The following is a 9,586-nucleotide window of genomic DNA, read 5'->3' as shown; positions in this document are numbered from 1 at the left end:
CCTTGGCTTTTGTCAAGAGAGTTGTAAGTAGGGTGCAAGATCGCCAACGGCCACATCACCCTGATTGCGCTCGATCACGTCTGATCTCGGATGCCAAGCAGGGTTGGGCCTGGTTAGTACCTGGATGTGAGACCGCCTGGGAATACCAGGTGCCATAGGCTTTTTTCCATTATGTTGTTGGCTTTGGCGACCTGCTGTATTTTTCCTCTCGATTGCCCGAGGTGACCACCTTGGCTTTTGTCAAGAGAGTTGTAAGTAGGGTGCAAGATCGCCTACGGCCACATCACCCTGAATGCGCTCGATCTCATCTGATCTCGGATGCTAAGCAGGGTCTGGCCTGGTTAGTACCTGGATGGGAGACCGCCTGGGAATACCAGGTGCCGTAGGCTTTTTTCCATTATGTTGTTGGCTTTGGCGACCTGCTGTATTTTTCCTCTCGATTGCCCGAGGTGACCACCTTGGCTTTTGTCAAGAGAGTTGTAAGTAGGGTGCAAGATCGCCTACGGCCACATCACCCTGAATACGCTCGATCGCGTCTGATCTCGGAAGCTAAACAGGGTCGGGCTTGGTTAGTTCCTGGATGGGAGACCGCCTGGGAATACCAGGTGCCGTAGGCTTTTTTCCATTATGTTGTTGGCTTTGGCGACCTGCTGTATTTTTCCTCTCGATTGCCCGAGGTGACCACCTTGGCTTTTGTCAAGAGAGTTGTAAGTAGGGTGCACGATCGCCTACAGCCACATCACCCTGAATGCGCTCAATCTCATCTGATCTCGGATGCTAAGCAGGGTCGGGCCTGGTTAGTACCTGGATGGGAGACCGCCTGGGAATACCAGGTGCCGTAGGCTTTTTTACATTATGTTGTTGGCTTTGGCGACCTGCTGTATTTTTCCTCTCGATTGCCCAAGGTGACCACCTTGGCTTTTGTCAAGAGAGTTGTAAGTAGGGTGCCAGATCGCCTACGGCTACATCACCCTGAATGCGCTCGATCTTGTCTGATCTCGGATGCTAAGCAGGGTCGTGCCTGGTTAGTACCTGGATGGGAGACCGCCTGGGAATACCAGGTGCCGTAGGCTTTTTTCCATTATGTTGTTGGCTTTGGCGACCTGCTGTATTTTTCCTCTCGATTGCCCGAGGTGACCACCTTGGCTTTTTTCAAGAGAGTTGTAAGTAGGGTGCAAGATCGCCTATGGCCACATCACCCTGAATGTGCTCAACTCTCGTCTGATCTCGGATGCTAAGCAGGGTCGGGCCTGGTTAGTACCTGGATGGGAGACCGCCTGGGAATACCAGGTGCCGTAGGCTTTTTTCCATTATGTTGTTGGCTTTGGCGACCTGCTGTATTTTTCCTCTTGGTTGCCCGAGGTGACCACCTTGGCTTTTGTCAAGAGAGTTGTACGTAGGGTGCAAGATCGCATACGGCCACATCACCCTGAATGCGCTCGATCTCGTCTGATCTCAGATGCTAACCAGGGTCGGGCCTGGTTAGTACCTGGATGGGAGACCGCCTGGGAATACCAGGTGCCGTAGGCTTTTTTCCATTATGTTGTTGGCTTTGGCGACCCGCTGTATTTTTTCCTTTCGATTGCCCGAGGTGACCACCTCGGCTTTTGTCAAGAGAGTTGTAAGTAAGGTGCGAGATCGCCTACTGCCACATCACCCTGAATGCGCTCAATCTCGTTTGATCTCGGATGCTAAGCAGGGTCAGGCCTGGTTAGTACCTGGATGGGAGACCGCCTGGGAATACCAGGTGCCGTAGGCTTTTTTCCATTATGTTGTTGGCTTTGGCGACCCGCTGTATTTTTTCCTTTCGATTGCCCGAGGTGACCACCTCGGCTTTTGTCAAGAGAGTTGTAAGTAAGGTGCGAGATCGCCTACTGCCACATCGCCCTGAATGCGCTCAATCTCGTCTGATCTCGGATGCTAAGCAGGGTCAGGCCTGGTTAGTACCTGGATGTGAGACCGCCTGGGAATACCAGGTGCCGTAGGCTTTTTTCCATTATGTTGTTGGCTTTGGCGACCTGCTGTATTTTTCCTCTCGATTGCCCAAGGTGACCACCTTGGCTTTTGTCAAGAGAGTTGTAAGTAGGGTGCCAGATCGCCTACGGCTACATCACCCTGAATGCGCTCAATCTCGTCTGATCTCGGATGCTAAGCAGGGTCGTGCCTGGTTAGTACCTGGATGGGAGACCGTCTGGCAATACCAGGTGCCGTAGGCTTTTTTCCATTATGTTGTTGGCTTTGGCGACCTGCTGTATTTTTCCTCTCGATTGCCCGAGGTGACCACCTTGGCTTTTTTCAAGAGAGTTGTAAGTAGGGTGCAAAATCGCCTATGGCCACATCACCTTGAATGTGCTCAATCTCGTCTGATCTCGGATGCTAAGCAGGGTCGGGCCTGGTTAGTACCTGGATGGGAGACCGCCTGGGAATACCAGATGCCGTAGGCTTTTTTCCATTATGTTGTTGGCTTTGGCGACCTGCTGTATTTTTCCTCTTGGTTGCCCGAGGTGACCACCTTTGCTTTTGTCAAGAGAGTTGTACGTAGGGTGCAAGATCGCATACGGCCACATCACCCTGAATGCGCTCGATCTCGTCTGATCTCAGATGCTAACCAGGGTCGGGCCTGGTTAGTACCTGGATGGGAGACCGCCTGGGAATACCAGGTGCCGTAGGCTTTTTTCCATTATGTTGTTGGCTTTGGCGACCCGCTGTATTTTTTCCTTTCGATTGCCCGAGGTGACCACCTCGGCTTTTGTCAAGAGAGTTGTAAGTAGGGGGCAAGATGACCTACGGCCACATCACCCTGAATGCGCTTGATCTCGTCTGATCTCGGAAGCTAAGCAGCGTCGGGCCTGGTTAGTACCTGGATGGGAGACCGCCTGGGAATACCAGGTGCCGTAGGCTTTTTTCCATTATGTTGTTGGCTTTGGCGACCTGCTGTATTTTTCCTCTCGATTGCCCGAGGTGACCACCTTGGCTTTTGTCAAGAGAGTTGTAAGTAGGGGGCAAGATCACCTACGGCCACATCACCCTGAATGCGCTTGATCTCGTCAGATCTCGGAAGCTAAGCAGCGTCGGGCCTGGTTAGTACCTGGATGGGAGACCGCCTGGGAATACCAGGTGCCGTAGGCTTTTTTCCATTATGTTGTTGGCTTTGGCGACCTGCTGTATTTTTCCTCTCGATTGCCCAAGGTGACCACCTTGGCTTTTGTCAAGAGAGTTGTAAGTAGGGTGCCGGATCGCCTACGGCTACATCACCCTGAATGCGCTCGATCTCGTCTGATCTCGGATGCTAAGCAGGGTCGGGCCTGGTTAGTACCTGGATGGGAGACCGCCTGGGAATACCATGTGCTGTAGGCTTTTTTCCATTATGTTGTTGGCTTTGGCGACCTGCTGTATTTTTCTTCTCGATTGCCCGAGGTGACCACCTTGGCTTTTGTCAAGAGAGTTGTAAGTAGGGTGCAAGATCGCCTACGGCCACATCACCCTGAATGCGCTCGATCTCGTCTGATCTTGGATGCTAAGCAGGGTCGGGCCTGGTTAGTACCTGGATGGGAGGCCGCCTGGGAATACCAGGTGCCGTAGCCTTTTTTCCATTATGATGTTGGCTTTGGCGACCTGCTGTATTTTTCCTCTCTATTGCCCGAGGTGACCACCTTGGCTTTTGTCAAGAGAGTTGTAAGTAGGGACCAAAGATCGCTTACGGCCACATCACCCTGAATGCGCTCGATCTCGTCTGATCTCGGATGCTAAGCAGGGTTGGGCCTGGTTAGTACCTGGATGGGAGACCGCCTGGGAATACCAGGTGCAGTTAGCTTTTTTCCATTATGTTGTTGGCTTTGGCGACCTGCTGTATTTTTCCTCTCGATTGCCCGAGGTGACCACCTTGGCTTTTGTCAAGAGAGTTGTAAGTAGGGTGCAAGCTCGCCTACGGCTACATCACCCTGAATGCGCTCGATCTCGTCTGATCTCGGATGCTAAGCAGGGTCGTGCCTCGTTAGTACCTGGATGGGAGACCGCCTGGGAATACCAGGTGCCATAGGCTTTTTTTCCATTATGTTGTTGGCTTTGGCGACCTGCTGTATTTTTCCTCTCGATTGCCCGAGGTGACCACCTTGGCTTTTTTCAAGAGAGTTGTAAGTAGGGTGCAAGATCGCCTATGGCCACATCACCCTGAATGCGCTCGATCTCGTCTGATCTTGGATGCTAAGCAGGGTCAGGCCTGGTTAGTACCTGGATGGGAGACCGCCTGGGAATACCATGTGCTGTAGGCTTTTTTCCATTATGTTGTTGGCTTTGGCGACCTGCTGTATTTTTCTTCTCGATTGCCCGAGGTGACCACCTTGGCTTTTGTCAAGAGAGTTGTAAGTAGGGTGCAAGATCGCCTACGGCCACATCACCCTGAATGCGCTCGATCTCGTCTGATCTTGGATGCTAAGCAGGGTCGGGCCTGGTTAGTACCTGGATGGGAGGCCGCCTGGGAATACCAGGTGCCGTATCCTTTTTTCCATTATGATGTTGGCTTTGGCGACCTGCTGTATTTTTCCTCTCTATTGCCCGAGGTGACCACCTTGGCTTTTGTCAAGAGAGTTGTAAGTAGGGACCAAAGATCGCTTACGGCCACATCACCCTGAATGCGCTCGATCTCGTCTGATCTCGGATGCTAAGCAGGGTTGGGCCTGGTTAGTACCTGGATGGGAGACCGCCTGGGAATACCAGGTGCAGTTGGCTTTTTTCCATTATGTTGTTGGCTTTGGCGACCTGCTGTATTTTTCCTCTCGATTGCCCGAGGTGACCACCTTGGCTTTTGTCAAGAGAGTTGTAAGTAGGGTGCAAGCTCGCCTACGGCTACATCACCCTGAATGCGCTCGATCTCGTCTGATCTCGGATGCTAAGCAGGGTCGTGCCTCGTTAGTACCTGGATGGGAGACCGCCTGGGAATACCAGGTGCCATAGGCTTTTTTCCATTATGTTGTTGGCTTTGGCGACCTGCTGTATTTTTCCTCTCGATTGCCCGAGGTGACCACCTTGGCTTTTGTCAAGAGAGTTGTAAGTAGGGTGCAAGATCGCCTATGGCCACATCACCCTGAATGCGCTCGATCTTGTCTGATCTCGGATTCTAAGCAGGGTCGGGCCTGGTTAGTACCTGGATGGGAGACCGCCTGGGAATACCAGGTGCCGTAGGCTTTTTTCCATTATGTTGTTGGCTTTGGCGACCTGCTGTATTTTTCCTCTCGTTTGCCCGAGGTGACCACCTTGGCTTTTTTCAAGAGAGTTGTAAGTAGGGTGCAAGATCGCCTATGGCCACATCACCCTGAATGTGCTCAACTCTCGTCTGATCTCGGATGCTAAGCAGGGTCGGGCCTGGTTAGTACCTGGATGGGAGACCGCCTGGGAATACCAGGTGCCGTAGGCTTTTGGCCATTATGTTGTTGGCTTTGGCGACCTGCTGTATTTTTGCTCTCGTTTGCCCGAGGTGACCACCTTGGCTTTTGTCAAGAGAGTTGTAAGTAGGGTGCAAGATCGCCTACGGCCACATCACCCTGATTGCGCTCGATCACGTCTGATCTCGGATGCTAAGCAGGGTTGGGCCTGGTTAGTACCTGGATGTGAGACCGCCTGGGAATACCAGGTGCCATAGGCTTTTTTCCATTATGTTGTTGGCTTTGGCGACCTGCTGTATTTTTCCTCTCGATTGCCCGAGGTGACCACCTTGGCTTTTGTCAAGAGAGTTGTAAGTAGGGTGCAAGATCGCCTACGGCCACATCACCCTGAATGCGCTCGATCTCGTCTGATCTCGGATGCTAAGCAGGGTCGGGCCTGGTTAGTACCTGGATGGGAGACCGCTTTGGAATACCAGGTGCCGTAGGCTTTTTTCCATTATGTTGTTGGCTTTGGCGACCTGCTGTATTTTTCCTCTCGATTGCCCGAGGTGACCACCTTGGCTTTTGTCAAGAGAGTTGTAAGTAGGATGCAAGATCGCCTACAGCCACATCTCCCTGAATGCGCTCGATCTCGTCTGATCTCGGATGCTAAGCAGGGTCGGGCCTGGTTAGTACCTGGATGGGAGACCGCCTGGGAATACCAGGTGCCGTAGGCTTTTTTCCATTATGTTGTTGGCTTTGGCGACCTGCAGTATTTTTCCTCTCGATTGCCCGAGGTGACCACCTTGGCTTTTGTCAAGAGAGTTGTAAGTAGGGTGCAAGATCGCCTACGGCCACATCACCCTGAATGCGCTCGATCTCGTCTGACGTCAGATGCTAAGCAGGGTCGGGCTTGGTTAGTACCTGGATGGGAGACCACCTGGGAATACCAGGTGCCGTAGGCTTTTTTCCATTATGTTGTTGGCTTTGGCGACCTGCTGTATTTTTCCTCTCGATTGCCCGAGGTGACCACCTTGGCTTTTGTCAAGAGAGTTGTAAGTAGGATGCAAGATCGCCTACGGCCACATCACCCTGAATGCGCTCGATCTCATCTGATCTCGGATGCTATGCAGGGTCGGGCCTGGTTAGTACCTGGATGGGAGACCGCCTGGGAATACCAGGTGCCGTAGGCTTTTTTCCATTATGTTGTTGGCTTTGGCGACCTGCTGTATTTTTCCTCTCGATTGCCCGAGGTGACCACCTTGGCTTTTGTCAAGAGAGTTGTAAGTAGGATGCAAGATCGCCTACGGCCACATCACCCTGAATGCGCTCGATCTCATCTGATCTCGGATGCTAAGCAGGGTCGGGCCTGGTTAGTACCTGGATGGGAGACCGCCTGGGAATACCAGGTGCCGTAGGCTTTTTTCCATTATGTTGTTGGCTTTGGCGACCTGCTGTATTTTTCCTCTCGATTGCCCGAGGTGACCACCTTGGCTTTTGTCAAGAGAGTTGTAAGTAGGGTGCAAGATCGCCTACAGCCACATCACCCTGAATGCGCTCAATCTCGTCTGATCTCGGATGCTAAGCAGGGTCGGGCCAGGTTAGTACCTGGATGTGAGACCGCCTGGGAATACCAGGTGCCGTAGGCTTTTTTCCATTATGTTGTTGGCTTTGGCGACCTGCTGTATTTTTCCTCTCGATTGCCCGAGGTGACCACCTTGGCTTTTGTCAAGAGAGTTGTAAGTAGGATGCAAGATCGCCTACGGCCACATCACCCTGAATGCGCTCGATCTCGTCTGATCTCGGATGCTAAGCAGGGTCGGGCCTGGTTAGTACCTGGATGGGAGACCGCCTGGGAATACCAGGTGCCGTAGGCTTTTTTCCATTATGTTGTTGGCTTTGGCGACCTGCTGTATTTTTCCTCTCGATTGCCCGAGGTGACCACCTTGGCTTTTGTCAAGAGAGTTGTAAGCAGGGTGCAAGATCGCCTACAGCCACATCACCCTGAATGCGCTCGATCTCGTCTGATCTCGGATGCTAAGCAAGGTCGGGCCTGGTTAGTACCTGGATGGGAGACCACCTGGGAATACCAGGTGCCGTCGGCTTTTTTCCATTATGTTGTTGGCTTTGGCGACCTGCTGTATTTTTCCTCTCGATTGCCCGAGGTGACCACCTTGGCTTTTGTCAAGAGAGTTGTAAGTAGGATGCAAGATCGCCTACGGCCACATCACCCTGAATGCGCTCGATCTCGTCTGATCTTGGATGCTAAGCAGGGTCAGGCCTGGTTAGTACCTGGATGGGAGACCGCCTGGGAATACCAGGTGCCGTAGGCTTTTTTCCATTATGTTGTTGGCTTTGGCGACCTGCTGTATTTTTCCTCTCGATTGCCCGAGGTGACCACCTTGGCTTTTGTCAAGAGAGTTGTAAGTAGGGTGCAAGATCGCCTACGGCCACATCACCCTGAATGCGCTCGATCTCGTCTGATCTTGGATGCTAAGCAGGGTCGGGCCTGGTTAGTACCTGGATGGGAGACCACCTGGGAATACCAGGTGCCGTAGGCTTTTTTCCATTATATTGTTGGCTTTGGCGACCTGCTGTATTTTTCCTCTCGATTTCCCGAGGTGACCACCTTGGCTTTTGTCAAGAGAGTTGTAAGTAGGATGCAAGATCGCCTACAGCCACATCACCCTGAATGCGCTCGATCTCGTCTGATCTCGGATGCTAAGCAGGGTTGGGCCTGGTTAGTACCTGGATGGGAGACCGCCTGGGAATACCAGGTGCAGTTGGCTTTTTTCCATTATGTTGTTGGCTTTGGCGACCTGCTGTATTTTTCCTCTCGATTGCCCGAGGTGACCACCTTGGCTTTTGTCAAGAGAGTTGTAAGTAGGGTGCAAGCTCGCCTACGGCTACATCACCCTGAATGCGCTCGATCTCGTCTGATCTCGGATGCTAAGCAGGGTCGTGCCTCGTTAGTACCTGGATGGGAGACCGCCTGGGAATACCAGGTGCCATAGGCTTTTTTCCATTATGTTGTTGGCTTTGGCGACCTGCTGTATTTTTCCTCTCGATTGCCCGAGGTGACCACCTTGGCTTTTGTCAAGAGAGTTGTAAGTAGGGTGCAAGATCGCCTATGGCCACATCACCCTGAATGCGCTCGATCTTGTCTGATCTCGGATTCTAAGCAGGGTCGGGCCTGGTTAGTACCTGGATGGGAGACCGCCTGGGAATACCAGGTGCCGTAGGCTTTTTTCCATTATGTTGTTGGCTTTGGCGACCTGCTGTATTTTTCCTCTCGATTGCCCGAGGTGACCACCTTGGCTTTTTTCAAGAGAGTTGTAAGTAGGGTGCAAGATCGCCTATGGCCACATCACCCTGAATGCGCTCAATCTCGTCTGATCTCGGATGCTAAGCAGGGTCGGGCCTGGTTAGTACCTGGATGTGAGACCGCCTGGGAATACCAGGTGCCGTAGGCTTTTTTCCATTATGTTGTTGGCTTTGGCGACCTGCTGTATTTTTCCTCTCGATTGCCCGAGGTGACCACCTTGGCTTTTGTCAAGAGAGTTGTAAGTAGGATGCAAGATCGCCTACGGCCACATCACCCTGAATGCGCTCGATCTCGTCTGATCTCGGATGCTAAGCAGGGTCGGGCCTGGTTAGTACCTGGATGGGAGACCGCCTGGGAATACCAGGTGCCGTAGGCTTTTTTCCATTATGTTGTTGGCTTTGGCGACCTGCTGTATTTTTCCTCTCGATTGCCCGAGGTGACCACCTTGGCTTTTGTCAAGAGAGTTGTAAGCAGGGTGCAAGATCGCCTACAGCCACATCACCCTGAATGCGCTCGATCTCGTCTGATCTCGGATGCTAAGCAAGGTCGGGCCTGGTTAGTACCTGGATGGGAGACCGCCTGGGAATACCAGGTGTCGTAGGCTTTTTTCCATTATGTTGTTGGCTTTGGCGACCTCCTGTATTTTTCCTCTCGATTGCCCGAGGTGACCACCTTGGTTTTTGTCAAGAGAGTTGTAAGTAGGATGCAAGATCTCCTACGGCCACATCACCCTGAATGCGCTCGATCTCATCTGATCTCGGATGCTAAGCAGGGTCGGGCCTGGTTAGTACCTGGATGGGAGACCACCTGGGAATACCAGGTGCCGTAGGCTTTTTTCCATTATGTTGTTGGCTTTGGCGACCTGCTGTATTTTTCCTCTCGATTGCCCGAGGTGACCACC

General features: G+C 52.3%; 19 non-coding genes and 23 pseudogenes across 19 annotated transcripts; all 42 read left to right on the top strand.

Annotated features, from left to right (window-relative positions):
* The first annotated feature begins 42 nt into the window (after window positions 1-42).
* On the top strand, window positions 43-161 carry LOC143966624 (5S ribosomal RNA; annotated as a pseudogene).
* Window positions 162-270: 109 nt separating this feature from the next.
* LOC143971746 (5S ribosomal RNA) lies at window positions 271-389 on the top strand. Its single transcript, XR_013271875.1, has one exon. It is a non-coding gene; the product is annotated as a 5S ribosomal RNA (ribosomal RNA).
* Window positions 390-498: 109 nt separating this feature from the next.
* On the top strand, window positions 499-617 carry LOC143962020 (5S ribosomal RNA). Its single transcript, XR_013270607.1, has one exon. It is a non-coding gene; the product is annotated as a 5S ribosomal RNA (ribosomal RNA).
* A 109-nt stretch (window positions 618-726) lies between these two features.
* On the top strand, window positions 727-845 carry LOC143962582 (5S ribosomal RNA). The gene has a single exon (XR_013270728.1). It is a non-coding gene; the product is annotated as a 5S ribosomal RNA (ribosomal RNA).
* A 109-nt stretch (window positions 846-954) lies between these two features.
* On the top strand, window positions 955-1,073 carry LOC143961913 (5S ribosomal RNA). Its single transcript, XR_013270577.1, has one exon. It is a non-coding gene; the product is annotated as a 5S ribosomal RNA (ribosomal RNA).
* A 109-nt stretch (window positions 1,074-1,182) lies between these two features.
* Window positions 1,183-1,302, top strand: LOC143966337 (5S ribosomal RNA; annotated as a pseudogene).
* Window positions 1,303-1,411: 109 nt separating this feature from the next.
* LOC143963724 (5S ribosomal RNA) lies at window positions 1,412-1,530 on the top strand (annotated as a pseudogene).
* Window positions 1,531-1,640: 110 nt separating this feature from the next.
* LOC143966481 (5S ribosomal RNA) lies at window positions 1,641-1,759 on the top strand (annotated as a pseudogene).
* Window positions 1,760-1,869: 110 nt separating this feature from the next.
* On the top strand, window positions 1,870-1,988 carry LOC143968272 (5S ribosomal RNA; annotated as a pseudogene).
* A 109-nt stretch (window positions 1,989-2,097) lies between these two features.
* On the top strand, window positions 2,098-2,216 carry LOC143966547 (5S ribosomal RNA; annotated as a pseudogene).
* A 109-nt stretch (window positions 2,217-2,325) lies between these two features.
* On the top strand, window positions 2,326-2,444 carry LOC143966282 (5S ribosomal RNA; annotated as a pseudogene).
* A 109-nt stretch (window positions 2,445-2,553) lies between these two features.
* Window positions 2,554-2,672, top strand: LOC143963718 (5S ribosomal RNA; annotated as a pseudogene).
* Window positions 2,673-2,782: 110 nt separating this feature from the next.
* On the top strand, window positions 2,783-2,901 carry LOC143961460 (5S ribosomal RNA). The gene has a single exon (XR_013270474.1). It is a non-coding gene; the product is annotated as a 5S ribosomal RNA (ribosomal RNA).
* Window positions 2,902-3,010: 109 nt separating this feature from the next.
* On the top strand, window positions 3,011-3,129 carry LOC143973646 (5S ribosomal RNA). Its single transcript, XR_013272106.1, has one exon. It is a non-coding gene; the product is annotated as a 5S ribosomal RNA (ribosomal RNA).
* Window positions 3,130-3,238: 109 nt separating this feature from the next.
* Window positions 3,239-3,357, top strand: LOC143961850 (5S ribosomal RNA). The gene has a single exon (XR_013270568.1). It is a non-coding gene; the product is annotated as a 5S ribosomal RNA (ribosomal RNA).
* A 109-nt stretch (window positions 3,358-3,466) lies between these two features.
* Window positions 3,467-3,585, top strand: LOC143963316 (5S ribosomal RNA; annotated as a pseudogene).
* A 110-nt stretch (window positions 3,586-3,695) lies between these two features.
* Window positions 3,696-3,814, top strand: LOC143961594 (5S ribosomal RNA). The gene has a single exon (XR_013270505.1). It is a non-coding gene; the product is annotated as a 5S ribosomal RNA (ribosomal RNA).
* Window positions 3,815-3,923: 109 nt separating this feature from the next.
* On the top strand, window positions 3,924-4,042 carry LOC143965251 (5S ribosomal RNA; annotated as a pseudogene).
* A 110-nt stretch (window positions 4,043-4,152) lies between these two features.
* On the top strand, window positions 4,153-4,271 carry LOC143965860 (5S ribosomal RNA; annotated as a pseudogene).
* Window positions 4,272-4,380: 109 nt separating this feature from the next.
* On the top strand, window positions 4,381-4,499 carry LOC143964998 (5S ribosomal RNA; annotated as a pseudogene).
* Window positions 4,500-4,609: 110 nt separating this feature from the next.
* Window positions 4,610-4,728, top strand: LOC143962597 (5S ribosomal RNA). The gene has a single exon (XR_013270732.1). It is a non-coding gene; the product is annotated as a 5S ribosomal RNA (ribosomal RNA).
* Window positions 4,729-4,837: 109 nt separating this feature from the next.
* Window positions 4,838-4,956, top strand: LOC143965240 (5S ribosomal RNA; annotated as a pseudogene).
* A 109-nt stretch (window positions 4,957-5,065) lies between these two features.
* On the top strand, window positions 5,066-5,184 carry LOC143963497 (5S ribosomal RNA; annotated as a pseudogene).
* Window positions 5,185-5,293: 109 nt separating this feature from the next.
* LOC143966326 (5S ribosomal RNA) lies at window positions 5,294-5,413 on the top strand (annotated as a pseudogene).
* Window positions 5,414-5,522: 109 nt separating this feature from the next.
* On the top strand, window positions 5,523-5,641 carry LOC143963781 (5S ribosomal RNA; annotated as a pseudogene).
* A 109-nt stretch (window positions 5,642-5,750) lies between these two features.
* LOC143971195 (5S ribosomal RNA) lies at window positions 5,751-5,869 on the top strand. Its single transcript, XR_013271825.1, has one exon. It is a non-coding gene; the product is annotated as a 5S ribosomal RNA (ribosomal RNA).
* Window positions 5,870-5,978: 109 nt separating this feature from the next.
* Window positions 5,979-6,097, top strand: LOC143972918 (5S ribosomal RNA). The gene has a single exon (XR_013271981.1). It is a non-coding gene; the product is annotated as a 5S ribosomal RNA (ribosomal RNA).
* Window positions 6,098-6,206: 109 nt separating this feature from the next.
* LOC143964599 (5S ribosomal RNA) lies at window positions 6,207-6,325 on the top strand (annotated as a pseudogene).
* Window positions 6,326-6,434: 109 nt separating this feature from the next.
* On the top strand, window positions 6,435-6,553 carry LOC143971294 (5S ribosomal RNA). The gene has a single exon (XR_013271834.1). It is a non-coding gene; the product is annotated as a 5S ribosomal RNA (ribosomal RNA).
* Window positions 6,554-6,662: 109 nt separating this feature from the next.
* Window positions 6,663-6,781, top strand: LOC143962975 (5S ribosomal RNA). The gene has a single exon (XR_013270850.1). It is a non-coding gene; the product is annotated as a 5S ribosomal RNA (ribosomal RNA).
* Window positions 6,782-6,890: 109 nt separating this feature from the next.
* Window positions 6,891-7,009, top strand: LOC143965927 (5S ribosomal RNA; annotated as a pseudogene).
* A 109-nt stretch (window positions 7,010-7,118) lies between these two features.
* Window positions 7,119-7,237, top strand: LOC143973073 (5S ribosomal RNA). Its single transcript, XR_013271995.1, has one exon. It is a non-coding gene; the product is annotated as a 5S ribosomal RNA (ribosomal RNA).
* Window positions 7,238-7,346: 109 nt separating this feature from the next.
* On the top strand, window positions 7,347-7,465 carry LOC143963670 (5S ribosomal RNA; annotated as a pseudogene).
* Window positions 7,466-7,574: 109 nt separating this feature from the next.
* LOC143962128 (5S ribosomal RNA) lies at window positions 7,575-7,693 on the top strand. The gene has a single exon (XR_013270634.1). It is a non-coding gene; the product is annotated as a 5S ribosomal RNA (ribosomal RNA).
* Window positions 7,694-7,802: 109 nt separating this feature from the next.
* Window positions 7,803-7,921, top strand: LOC143970656 (5S ribosomal RNA). Its single transcript, XR_013271776.1, has one exon. It is a non-coding gene; the product is annotated as a 5S ribosomal RNA (ribosomal RNA).
* A 109-nt stretch (window positions 7,922-8,030) lies between these two features.
* On the top strand, window positions 8,031-8,149 carry LOC143961738 (5S ribosomal RNA). Its single transcript, XR_013270543.1, has one exon. It is a non-coding gene; the product is annotated as a 5S ribosomal RNA (ribosomal RNA).
* A 109-nt stretch (window positions 8,150-8,258) lies between these two features.
* Window positions 8,259-8,377, top strand: LOC143965218 (5S ribosomal RNA; annotated as a pseudogene).
* A 109-nt stretch (window positions 8,378-8,486) lies between these two features.
* LOC143963492 (5S ribosomal RNA) lies at window positions 8,487-8,605 on the top strand (annotated as a pseudogene).
* Window positions 8,606-8,714: 109 nt separating this feature from the next.
* Window positions 8,715-8,833, top strand: LOC143964487 (5S ribosomal RNA; annotated as a pseudogene).
* Window positions 8,834-8,942: 109 nt separating this feature from the next.
* On the top strand, window positions 8,943-9,061 carry LOC143972951 (5S ribosomal RNA). The gene has a single exon (XR_013271984.1). It is a non-coding gene; the product is annotated as a 5S ribosomal RNA (ribosomal RNA).
* Window positions 9,062-9,170: 109 nt separating this feature from the next.
* LOC143963241 (5S ribosomal RNA) lies at window positions 9,171-9,289 on the top strand (annotated as a pseudogene).
* A 109-nt stretch (window positions 9,290-9,398) lies between these two features.
* LOC143965539 (5S ribosomal RNA) lies at window positions 9,399-9,517 on the top strand. Its single transcript, XR_013271614.1, has one exon. It is a non-coding gene; the product is annotated as a 5S ribosomal RNA (ribosomal RNA).
* Window positions 9,518-9,586: the final 69 nt, after the last annotated feature.

This window comes from Lithobates pipiens, unplaced genomic scaffold, assembly GCF_037356315.1.
Source record: "Lithobates pipiens isolate NorthernLeopardFrog02 unplaced genomic scaffold, aLitPip1_a1.2 Scaffold_114, whole genome shotgun sequence".
NCBI lineage: Eukaryota > Metazoa > Chordata > Amphibia > Anura > Ranidae > Lithobates > Lithobates pipiens.
The sequence above is the reverse complement of the archived record's forward strand: the minus strand, read 5'-3'. Positions and strand labels throughout refer to the sequence as shown.